The sequence below is a fragment of the Corvus moneduloides genome, chromosome 1 (genome assembly GCF_009650955.1).
Source record: "Corvus moneduloides isolate bCorMon1 chromosome 1, bCorMon1.pri, whole genome shotgun sequence".
Lineage (NCBI taxonomy): Eukaryota > Metazoa > Chordata > Aves > Passeriformes > Corvidae > Corvus > Corvus moneduloides.
The window spans coordinates 127184408-127196987 of NC_045476.1; the positions used below are offsets into that span (position 1 = coordinate 127184408).

The 12580-nt window shown below is 38.2% G+C and overlaps 1 long non-coding RNA gene across 1 annotated transcript; it reads left to right on the forward strand.

The window, feature by feature from the left end:
• The first annotated feature begins 3890 nt into the window (after window positions 1-3890).
• LOC116452242 lies at window positions 3891-10725 on the forward strand. Its single transcript, XR_004243442.1, has 3 exons — window positions 3891-3996; window positions 5439-5633; window positions 10604-10725. It is a non-coding gene; the product is annotated as an uncharacterized LOC116452242 (long non-coding RNA).
• The last annotated feature ends 1855 nt before the right edge of the window (window positions 10726-12580 follow it).

The following is a 12580-nucleotide window of genomic DNA, read 5'->3' on the forward strand; positions in this document are numbered from 1 at the left end:
GGCAGCAGCATCTCTCCCCACTAATGAGGGTGACCTTTCCACCCACTGCTTCACATGACTGAAATCAGGGGAAATTAGTTTACTCAGCCCAGAACTTATATAACTGGTGATGCTCAGGCTGAAATTCCTGCTCATGGTGTGATGAATGCATTGTGGATCTATTTGAAAAATTGTAGAAATCAGACTGAAGATAAAAGGACTGCAACTAAACCAGCTAGATCGTCTGTAGTTTCTGACAGATAGGTGAAGAATAATGATGTCTCCAAAGCATCTGTCCTTCCGTTTGGAGAATTACACAATTAACTGTAAAAAAATCACTGCTGCTGAACCAAAGGTCCTGCTGCTTACACCATTTACAAAGGCCCTTAAAATTATGGACGAGAACGCAGTTCTGTGAAGAAAGGGAGACTGCTGTGTGGGTTGAAGGGTAGCATTTAAAAGCTTTGCTCATCCCAAAGCAGCCGCATCACTTCTCATTGGCTGTTACAGTCAAGCTTAAAAAGCGACCTTGAGATATTAATTATGTATCCAGACAGCTAGTTAATCAATCCATTCAGTACTAAACTCTTACATAGTAGCTGATATATATATATGGAATACTGTAAATATTTTAAATAAAAATGAAGGGGAAATTTGATGCCACTTCTGTATTACTTTGTGCAACAAAAATGCATCTTCAAAGAAAAAAAAACAGTTAAAAGTGTTACACTAAGCTACAAATTGAAATGCACTTTTTTTCTTATGTAGGCCTACTACTTTCACTTGAAATATAAATGATTACTTATTATAAAGGCAAAATGCAAAACAAAAAGGGTTTTCAAGAAAAAATCTTCCTTTATCTTGTTTAATCCATGAAGTCCCCATTTTTTAAAGGTAAGTTTTAAAAGGAATTTTTCCATAACTCGCCTTTTAGAAGTTATCTTTTTAAATTTGCCAGAGATAGCAAATAGCTTTAGTGTGCTAACTGGTAAAACACATCGTGATGATTTTCCCTTCAAATACTTTAAAAAAACCCCTGCATGAATACACAATGCAAAAGACCTAAATTTCTTTAGCCCAAATCCAGTTATATCCGGAACTATACAAACAATAAACGGCTTTTTGGTAACTGCAAGAAAAGCTCACCTTTTTTGTCCTATACTGTTAAATTCCCACAATTGGTAATTTAGACAAATATAAGAAATTGAAAGAGGCACTATACTTTAACAGCTGTCCATTTATTTGTTACCCTTGGGATCTATTGAATCTCAACAGCCTTACATACTTCAAGTTTTCTACATGTGGTAAATCCGTGTCTGACCTTATTGGTTAATGAATAATAAGGAAACATCATTTTTTCCTTTAAAATTCAAATCTTTTACAAGTTCAACATAACAATATGTTCAAGGCATTAGAATACATTAAGGGTTGTCTTTAGGTGAATGTGTACAAATATATCCTTATTTTAGTTAAGAACAAAATCTATTGTTTGATGAAAGTATGTCCTAAAATTCATTGTTAAAAAACAACCCTAAATGAAAAATTCAGAAGAGAAAATTTACTAGGATTAAGAAGAATAGGAATAGGATTTTGAATTAGATGTTGGCATTTGGTGTATGTTTCTCAGCATGACAGGCTGGAGGAGCCAGAAGCCAGCTTCATTTTAACCTACCATTGAACAACCAGAAGGTGCCTTGAAATAATGATCAGAAACAAAGCTCCACTCTCTATGTTTGGTTTTAGTGTCCTGCTTCCTTCTAGAGAGCTTTCTGGGCTCTGCAACTTTCTCTGACCAATATCCACTGAGATGTTTCTGATAAACTCAGGAACCCAAAACATAAGCCGACAGACCATTATGTATAGTATTAGAGTATTTTTGGTAAGTGGATGGTGTCCTCCTGTATTTCCAAAACCTTTCTACTGGGCATTATGTCTTTTTCACACTTTCATTTAACTTCTTTCTCAATAAATCTTACATTTAAATAAAGCACATTCTGGTAGCTCTTCTCTTCCCAGATGTCTCAGACTTTGGGGCTTTTTGAGGACTGTAGCATCTATCAGTCTCTTAATCTCCCTCCCATACCAAGGGCATACTGGTTTCCCATCTTTGGTTGATTATCTTGCCCTGAGGCTGTCCCACCTGGTTAAGAACCATTGAAGTTGGTCTTTGCTGCTCCTGATGTGGATGAAGTATGCCTCAGGTCCTTGAAGCAGATACCTCACCCATGGTAATATCCAGTGATGCAGGAATTTCAGATCAACACCTAGAATCCATAGCTTCTCTGCACACTGTATCAATCTTACATTTATACTTGGTTTCTCAGACTGCATTCTAGTGATTTATAAAACACTAGGGAAATTGGGAGCCATTAAAGAGCTGACACATTACAAGGATACTTCTCGGAAGTTATCACTCAGCTTTGGGCCACAGAGGCCTAACTACAGAAAAATTTCACAATACTTTGGCTGGCTGCACTTAAGATTGCTACAAAGGTCTCCTGAATTAATCAGGTATAGCCAAAATCTCTGACAATCTCAGACAGAAAGCACTGATGTGTATGTGCAAATGAAAACAAAGGCAGAGTACATAGTTTCCATAAAAGAAAATCAATTAAACAGTAGTGAATTTTTTTTCTGCCCAGTGAAATCCAGAAAAAAACCAAAACAAAATAAACCAAAACAATCAGAAATCTCAGTGTAAATCCATATTACAACATGCCTTACGACAGAGAAAAGTATAGCAGCAGTGTGCAGAGCTGCCACCAAGAAAAGGTTACAATTGCATTTCTCCCATCGAGGAGACTGCAGATAGCGAGTGAGGGGCAAAATGCTGCTTGTCTACTGAGTTTGGTGGGCACTGGACTGTGATCCTGCAGTCAAGATTATCACCTCTTGTCCTGGAATGTTATGAGTGGACTGTAGGAACATGGACCCTTGTTCCTGTTGGCTTGACCAAAACAGGTTTAGCGTGTGGGTTGCTTGGTAAGCACATGTAAGGGAAAGGCCAAGCCTGTATGCCGCAGTCACTGACCACATCCAGGAAGTGCAGGGCCAGTGGAGTGTCACCTCCCTCTGATGGCTGCACTGACACCTGTCACTCTGTGTGACCAGCAGTCCTGGTGGGCAGGCAGTGTGTTATCCTGTGGCTGGGCTCCAGTAGGCAAGGTCACTGGTCAAGGGAGGCTGTGGGCACCTGGCCACAAATACCCAGCAGGGCCACTCTGGTTGTATGGAGCAGTGGGACGGAAAAGCCAGCAATGCCAGGCTTATCACTACCCAAAAAGCTTTGACAGCCTCACCAAAGGATATCTGTGCCCCTGAACAAAAAGATGAAGTTACATCACACACTACACCACCTTCACGGGTCAAGCACATACCACTTTGGGCATTGCCTTGAACACCAGCCAATGGCAAAACATTACTACTTGCTCCTAAAACTTGAGCCCTAGTATAACTTACCTCAAAGACGTGTCTTTCTTATCTGTAGCTGTGCAAGTTGCTCCAGCCACTCTGTCTCCAGACGAAAACGCAGAGAACTCACTGTGGTGGTCAGCAACCTAAGTTTAAGCGTGTAACTTTCAGTCATGGTGAAAACCCATGATTCCCTTGTTCTGCATTTTGCATGTTTTCTCCCAACTGGTTAATGTTTTCTCCTTCCTGTTTTATGTATGAGGTTATGTATATTCATTTCCCTTGTTTAATATGTATCAGTTCTAGAAAGTTCTTTGTTCCTCGACGCCCCATTGCATCCTTCCCTAAGTCGCTCCTATGTAATGTCCCCATTGGCTCCCTTGCTGTCAACCCCACCTGCTTGTCTCTATCCCATTGGCTGTGATCCCTCTCCCCGCCTATCTGTACCCAGTATAAGATCCCTCGACCCTCCTCCCAATTAGGTTCTTCGTCCCTGTCATTGCGCTGGCATAAACCTGCGTGGAGCACATGCAGAGAGTCCCCTCTCTTTCTTCTTTTTCTTCGCCTGCGTGCCTGACAGCGACAGAAGGATACAGCCCCTTCAGGGTGAGGAGCTCTGCCCCTATTTCATTGTGTGCTGGGCACTGAGTGCTGCTTTCCATAGGGGTTTCAGCGTTGACCTCCGGGCTTCTTCGTGTCGGCACGCAAGGGGTAAAACCCCCTTCTGCCAGCTCACAGCTGGAAAACCCCTCACTTACCTGTAAAAACAAAGCAAACTTAAGACAGCTGACAGTCTTAATTAAAATAACCTTTTAAAATTATATATGTTCCTTTTCATAAAAATAAATAATATGACGATTCATTAGTATTGTTCTTAGAAATTAAAGTAACAATTTTGCATGGTTTGGGAGCCTAAAAAGTTGCTGCCATTTTTTTTCCCAGTTCTTTCTATTTTTTTCTGCAGGATGAAATAAAAATAGTAATAAAATGGAGGGAAAAATAAAATAAGAAAAGATCTCTGTACTTTTAATCTTGTTTTTTGAATGAATAATAAAAAATGCTGAAAGCTGAAAAATGGAATAGATAATGAAATAACACTTTTAGGTTTATAGCTGTTAGATATGGGGGTATTTTTCCTAAGAGTCAGCTGACTTTCTAATTTTTTTATTCAAACCCTATTATGTTTTCTTCACTAGGATTTAAACAACAAAAGAAAAAGGAAGTAAGATGGTTGTTGTCATATAAACAGACACTTAGGAAAACAATGTATCTCCATTCTAGCTGCATTAATATGGTACAGTGCTTTTCCTCTTTACATAATATTTAAAAGGGAAAGTAAAGTTATGTCAGGGATTTTTTTTCCCCCCCCTTGGTATGGAAAAGTGATAACACAGCTGACAAGCACAATTCCACTATATAGTTGATGACAGTCCATTTGATACATATCTCCTTCAAAAATTTCTGTCACAGCCCATTTATCAAGACGTCAGCCCTTCTATCTCCCTGCTCTGGTGTATTTGCACCTTTTAAAAAAAAGTTCTAACGTATTGCAAAGGGTCCTGTAATGACATTCATATGAACACTAAGAGTATGGTATACAGTCAGAAATAAAAGGAGTGTCCAAAGTGTAAGCCTATTTAATGGTATGCCTGTATAATAGTAGAGTACTTTTATTGTATGTGTTGATGCAGAAAAATTATTACAAGAAAACAAAATGCTGTTGGGATTGAAGTAATTCTATGACGTCTTTTAGACTCCTCTTAGTGGAGCCAGTTCATCCCAATTGGAGAAATTCACTTAAAGAGGCAAGTATCACAGATAAGCTGACAGCAATGGTGATTTACATAACATGGTATAAAAAACTCTGTGTGTGGCAGTCTGGACTAGGGATACACCGATAAGAGGGAATGATTTTGTATTAGTTATGTGAAGAACTTTGAGAGGACCAGCTTTGCAGAAGTGATCTGTAAATCACTAGAACAAGAAGCAAAATTAGCAAGCAGTCTTCCTCAGCTTCATATTTATTTGTTATTTGTTTAATATTTTAGGGAATCCTGAAAACTAACGGACTGATGCACAACAGCTCTCCAAAGTCCTGCTTGAGATGAGTAAACAGCTGTCTGGATATATCTCCTGAGATCTTTCTCTATTCCTCCTTGCAAAAAGCACGTGTATACTAAGATCAGAATTTCTAAGTGGCTGGAGAACCTAATGGAACTTAGACATTTATCTTTAGTCATTAGGTACTGTCTTTACATTAGACACCCTGCTTGCATCTTTAGGTGTCAAAGTGCTTCTTCAAATGTGAAAATATTTTTGTGAAGGTTTTCGAGGTGCAATTTAGTGAAGTTCAGTGAATACACAAATTGATTTTGAAGCTCATATCTGTGCTGACCAAATTCATCCCATCAATTTTTGTGGAAAAAGAACCAAAAAAGGATATTTTGATATTCATGTAACTTTGAAAAAAGACAAAAATGGGACATCCTATTTGTAGAGTGTTATTTCTTGTTATTGAGCTCTTTTTCAGGTTACTAAAAATCATTCACATAAAAACTAGATGTTAAAATTATTACACATACTCACATGCACACATTTATGGGCACTACTCTGCCGCATACATGTCTATCTCATGTCCCCTGTGATCTTTTGCCAGGGCAGGATAAATCTGTGCTGGTGGCTTATCTCTCAGTGAGTGTCTGATCTGTGTATGTGCAGAAAGTATTTGGCCTTAGGTGCTTGAACATGAATCACTTTTCCCATTGACTTGGTCACCAGTTTATCTGTCCTTCACCGTGAATGAATGGGCATATTTTCAGCTGAAATTAAATGAGCACAGGTACTATGAACCAAGAGAAAGATGTGTTAAAGTGTGTTACTAATTATTTATACACTTCATCAAAGGCTCAGTGCTCTTGCTGTGCAACTTATAATACTTGTCTCGCCATGGCCATATCCATTTTTAACTTTTCCCTTCTTCTTCCATAATAGTCTTTTAGATAAAAAATAATTGGGTACTTAAATATTTCTAAAGCCAGCAATTAAAAAATGCTTTATTGCATAACCAATATATCTTGTGATTAATACATTAGGGGAAAAGAAGACTGGCAAGCAGTTCACAAATTAGAATCCAAATACAAGTACCATGTTTTCTGCATACTCCTTAAAACAGCACAAATCTCTTTACTATATTATTAAAGTCATTGATGAGACAGTAGAAACCTGGTCATTTACTATGAATTCCATGTTCTGTAAATCCCAAGCAGAGGCAAAAATGCATTTAAGCTGAATAAGTCTCTATAACAAAAATCTAAAACAGTTTTCATATCAGGGGAACTAATTCTGTGTCTACAAGGAAGGTAAGGAACTGTTGTACTCTACATGAAGTAGACCCACTCCTTGTGGGTCCCTTCCAACTCCATATATTTTATTATGCTATGATAAACACATTTATTTGTTAGTTTTGAGTCCACCAGTTGTATCATTATACATGCATAGTTATATTCAGCATAAGCTCCTGACCTGTAATGACTGGGTTATTTCAAACTGTTAAGGAACAAAACTTATCCATCAGTGGTCTAAATTGCTATCAGAATGAAAGAGTAATTTGTGATAGGAGAGGATTTTGAGACAAGGTGAACTCACTCTCTCACCTTCTGTAAATTGCGGTGGAGCAATTACAACAGACCTAAATATCTGAGGACACAGTAAGGATTTGTGGGAGATAATTAGTAATATGAAATATTCAGACTACATAATTCCCACTTAAAATACCTCAGGTGGTCTGCAAAACTTTTTGGAAAGGCTAACAGCTGAGGGCAGTTTTCATTTAACCAAGACTGCACTACCCAGGGTTCTGTAAAAGGGCCTTGATATGTAAAAGACTAACCATATTCAGTCTCATGATAAGAATATTCAAATGCACTGCAAAGATGGGGCATGACTCTATATCATAGTTGCAAGAGCACCCAGCAGGTCAAAACTTGAGTCTGACAACTGCTTTCAGGATTACTAATGCATTTTTACCATCTGTGGTACATAATAGATAGGAACTGTCTTTGAAGCCTGGGTTAGACTCCTGTTCCCAGGCCCTATGCCTCCTGACCCTATGACTCTTATTTTCTGTGGAGCAGATTTGGCTGAAGAGAAAGGATGGAGTGTGCTCCTCTGCAGTATTTCTCCTCCCTTCAGCACTCCCCCAGCAGTAGCTCTATTTAGCTTGATAACATTGCTGGCTGATGACTCTTCAGGCATAGAAGAGGATCAAGCCTGACTGCCTTCCATTTGCTTGGGCATGAATCATAAGGCTGGACTGTGAAAGAAGAGCTAAAATCAGCCCTGCCTCCCCTGATGTTGCATTGCAATTGCAAAAGTCATTTTTTGACTTAAATCAGGTATCTCCCTACCTTCAGGAGGGTAGATGGAAGTACCTCTCCACAGCCCTGAGTAAGCAGAAAACATATCCTTTTGCTTAGAATTTTGAACTGGCAGACTTTGAACACCACACATTACACAATTTGCACATGTATGTGATACTGCATCTTCTCTGCTTAGCTTTATGGGGTGGTTTGGGTTCTGTTCTAACACTCTGCGTCCTCCTGTGCACTGCCTAGAGACCTTAAATGCCTGTTGGGCAGAAAGAATCCAAATACTAGAAAGATAAATCATCTGAGTTAGCAGCCAGAGCCACTGCTGTGCCACATACCCAAGAAGCAGCATATTCCCAACTCTTGTGAATTCACTAGGACTGGCTTCACTTGACTACTTCAAGCACCAGAGTTGGTGCTGTCCTGCATACCTAAACTGTCTGGCTAAGCTGACCCAGCTGGTGCTTTAAGAAAAATAGAGAAGTTGGAGGTAACACTTAGGTTTTTCTTAAAGTGTAAAGAACTCTGAAAAATAACTACCTACCATGCAAAAAGGCTAACTTCTGGCAAACTTGCTCTTTTCCTGCGTAAACCATGCGAAGACTATTGAATTTTCCTCTTTTTTCCTGATTTCCTTATAAAAGGAGGGGGATTCTTAGCTAGACACACAACTTGGCAGGGTTAGAGTTGAGCTGTGGATATGGCTACGAATTTTCAGAGATAAAATTCTGAGGGGAAAATATTTACGCTAAAAAGGAGTACCCATTAATGCAAATATATCAGGACTTTATTATTTCACAAGAGAAAATTTTTCTGGGTTCATTAGAGGTTTTCATAATGGCTTCAGCTTATTTTCCAAAGGCTCAGCACAGCTTCAGGTGCTGTTTGGAGGAAAGGCAGTGCAATGCCATCAGAAGGACTTCCAGTATGATGAACAAGATTTTGGCAGAATATGCAATGACTCCCGGAACAGCCTCACCAAACATCCTGACACAAAAACATTCTTTCTTGCATTTAAATATGGTTTGGTTTCCTCAGGTATTACTCATCACTTCTTCATGCATGTAGTGATCTTATTTGAAATGATAACATTTACTATAAAACGTTATTTCATCTCGCTAAAATATATGTCAAGGAACTCTTCATATTCAATCATACAAAGTCTTAGGATTATAAATTCAAACACATCATTTTTGTTATTAGAATCTACTTCTCTCTTGAGTACTTAGCAACTATGTGACCCTTTTTTTTTATGACTGGGGAAAAGAGATTGCCACTGGAAACACTCTAAGGAATCGTCTGGACATCATTTTCTTTCAAAGTTTCTTAGTTAAGATATTTAGCATATTTGATACAGTTAATGAAGAATTAAGCTAGTAGTCCTGGCTGTCCACTTAGATTTTTCTTGACTAAAAAACCTTGAGGTAGAAGGTTATGCTAGTAGAAGATGTGGCATGAATTATTTTGACTTGAATGAATCATTGGTATGAATTCATGGACGGAGTGTGGTATTATGGTCTCCACCTGTCACACCCCTCTGTATCTGCTTGGTATGTTCTAGTTTCATTTCTTGATGTGAGGTAGAAAATAAGAACTATTTCAAAATCCTCTAAGAGAAAGCCAAAGAATTTTCATTGCAATAAAAATTGGATTATGTGAATTAAATTGTACAGATTCAAAATATGGATACCTGTCTGGACTGTCATGAACATAACACTCTCTTGGAACATGATGTGTAAATGAAGAGTTTGCACATGCATATATGTATTTTGTTTGGTTTGAAGTTTTTTATGTAATTGAATGGTTCCCATTTTATGAGTAAAATTTTTTGAATTCTTTGATCTTTAGAGGTCTTTGTGGTTTTGAGATGGGAAACAATTTCCATCTAACTGTAAAGCAGAGTTAAAAATAACCGAAGATCCAGTAATGTTTGGGGTTTTTTGGATTAAAGACTCACATGTAGACAGGTCCAGTGGAAAAATCCAGGCTTTAAATAAAATATTTAAGCATAAGCAATTCTTTATGCTTCTGATTCTTTGTACACGATACCCTGTTAGGCTTCTTGTCTATATCTGAATGACGCAATTTTGAATGCTGGAATATTACCTTACTTCCTGATGACTGAGAGTGAATTTTCAAAGTGATACATGAGATACAAGGGCACAAATCCTGTTAGTAGCTAATGGGATTTTTCTGCACCTCCTGTTTGCCACACTGAGAGACCCAGCCTTGAGATTTTCAATATCGGTATTTGCGCAGAGATGATGTCTTGTAAATACAGACCCTTCTCACTTGGCTGAATGACCTGTGTTTGATGGGTTAAACCCATAATTACTAAATTGAACTTTCAGATATCTAGTGCTGTTTCCTATTCCTATCCTGTTTTCTACTCTTATTCCTCACTCATAAGAAAACAAAACACCTCCATGCATCACCATGAACATCTTCAAAGAAAGTGGGATGCTGACACATCAACTTGAGTAATTTCTAATTTCCCTGGGAAAAGAAACTCGGGCTTTTCATGGATATGCTTACACACATGCTTCCCTCCAAGAATAGAAGTAGTCCTATTCAACTAGGTGGGAGAGGGGAGCATGAATAAATGTGTAGAAAGGAACAGACAGCGTTTCAAACCCTTAAAATATTCCCTGTCATGATAGACCTGATGCACTTTACTAACCTGGTTGCTTACTTTCATTCTGTATCAAATTCCGTCTGTGTGACTCCTGAAGATGCTACAGAAAATTGGCTGAGGCAATTAACTATTATCATCTATGTCTTCAGTGTCATACTTAAACATTTTCTGTTTCTTGTTCTTCTAATTCATGATATTCCTTTTGCCACAGGAATGCGGAATCTCTTATTTCTTGAAAAAACACCACATTACCATAAGACCTTGATGAAATCAAACATGGAGTTCCCAGCACAGGAAGGACATTGACCTGTTGGAATGAGACCAGCGGAGGCCACAAAGATGATTAGAGGGATGAAGTACCCATCCTATGAAGACAGGTTGAGAAAATTGGTATTGTTAAGCCTGGAGAAGAGAAGGCTTCAGGGTGACCTAACTGAGGCCTTCCAATACCCAAAGGGAGTTTACAAGAAAGATGCAGAGAGATTTTTGCAAGAGAATTTAGTGACAGGACAAGGAGGAATGGGTTTAAACTGAAAAAGAGTAGGTTTAGAGACACCACAAGCAAATTTTTTACTGTGAGGGTGGGGAGGACAGATTGTGCAGAGAAGGTTTGAATATCCCATTCCTGGGGGTATACAAGGCCAGTCTGGGTGGGGCTCTGAGCAAGTTAGTCTCGTGGAAGGTGTCTCTGTCTAAGGCGGGGGGGGGCTGGAGCTTGATGATCTTTAAGGTCCCTCCAAACCCAGGCCCTTCTGTTGATTCTATGAAATAGTTGACATTGTCTAATTCATATTTTAGAGAAAAAAAACCAAACCAGTGTGTTTTTTTTAAAATGTTGAATGGCAAAGACATACTGGGAACATACAATAAAATAAATGAGTCACAGTTATACCTTGAAATATGTGTAGGCAGGCTTCCTTCCCTGAACCTGACCAAGGTTCCAGCTCTTAAAGTTGAAATCAGATTAGTTTACACATTCAGAAATTTCTTATTATTTTTCTGAAGAGCAAAGCATCTTTCTTTAAAGTATTTGCATAGTTATGCTTATTCATAATTTCTTCTTTTGAGGAAAATGCAATTTGTTCTAATTTAATTTGGTTTTAATAGAATAGGGAATATTTTTTGCAGGTAAGATATCTATAATTTCATGTGCACCACTGTGTACACTTTAAAGGAGCTGTTTTGCTCATGCTTTAGAAAATACTTTTTCTAGGAACTGTGAAGTAAAATCTATTCCCTAACAGTAACAAAAAAGTATAATAATATCATGCATAAAACTTGCAACCATAGTGCTTCAGGCAGTGAAATATTTCTTATGGTCAAATCACTGTGGTTGTCACAAACCCTCAATTTTTCAAGGTGGTAAACATTAGGTCACACTTTCCATCAGCAAAATGATGGTGCTGACACATAGAAAGTATTCCCAAAATGATTCAGCCAGTCAGTGGCAATACCACTTGAGATCTCCTGATCCTGAAGCATTAGCTCATCCTGACTCGACCAAATTTCCCTAAGGTAAAAAAAAAAAAAATTAAAGGAAAAAAGTTGTTGTATTCTTTCTGAGTGTCTTCCTAGGAAAGTAATGAAGTAAAATGACTGCTGTGAAAATTTTCTCCATATTTTCACTCAATTCTTTAAGGATATTTGCTGGTAGCTTAACTTCTTGTGACTTCTTTTTCCTCCAAGGTTTGAGGTGGTGCTGAAAACATAGAAAAGGAGGGAGCAGGTTGCAAGCAGATTAGAGTAATTCCTTGAACCTGTGCCTCTAATTACAATGAAAAATGGAAATACTGAATAATTTTGCCTAATTTGTCTGGCAACTAGGTGCTCTGGAATTACATGTGATTGCAGATGTTGGTGATGATCACCTAAAAGGAAACAAAAAAACCACAGAGATTTTGGGGAAGTTAAAAACCTATCGGATATTTTCTTATGAATCTCAACTTAAGAATGAATTCATTTAAACTCTTAAAAAGGCTGATCTGAATAAAAGAAAAATAATTGGGGAAAATGGGTTCAAACACTATAAAAGGTTTCTGATCAGTCCTGTTCAGTTCTGAGGTCTCAACCAAATAACCAGAGACTGTTTCATGGTTAGACATCCTACAATTATTGCATACCTTGTCAGAGTTCCCCTTGATATCAGTACCTCAAAGTTTCAGGCTGAACTCTGTCTCTTTGGGCACAA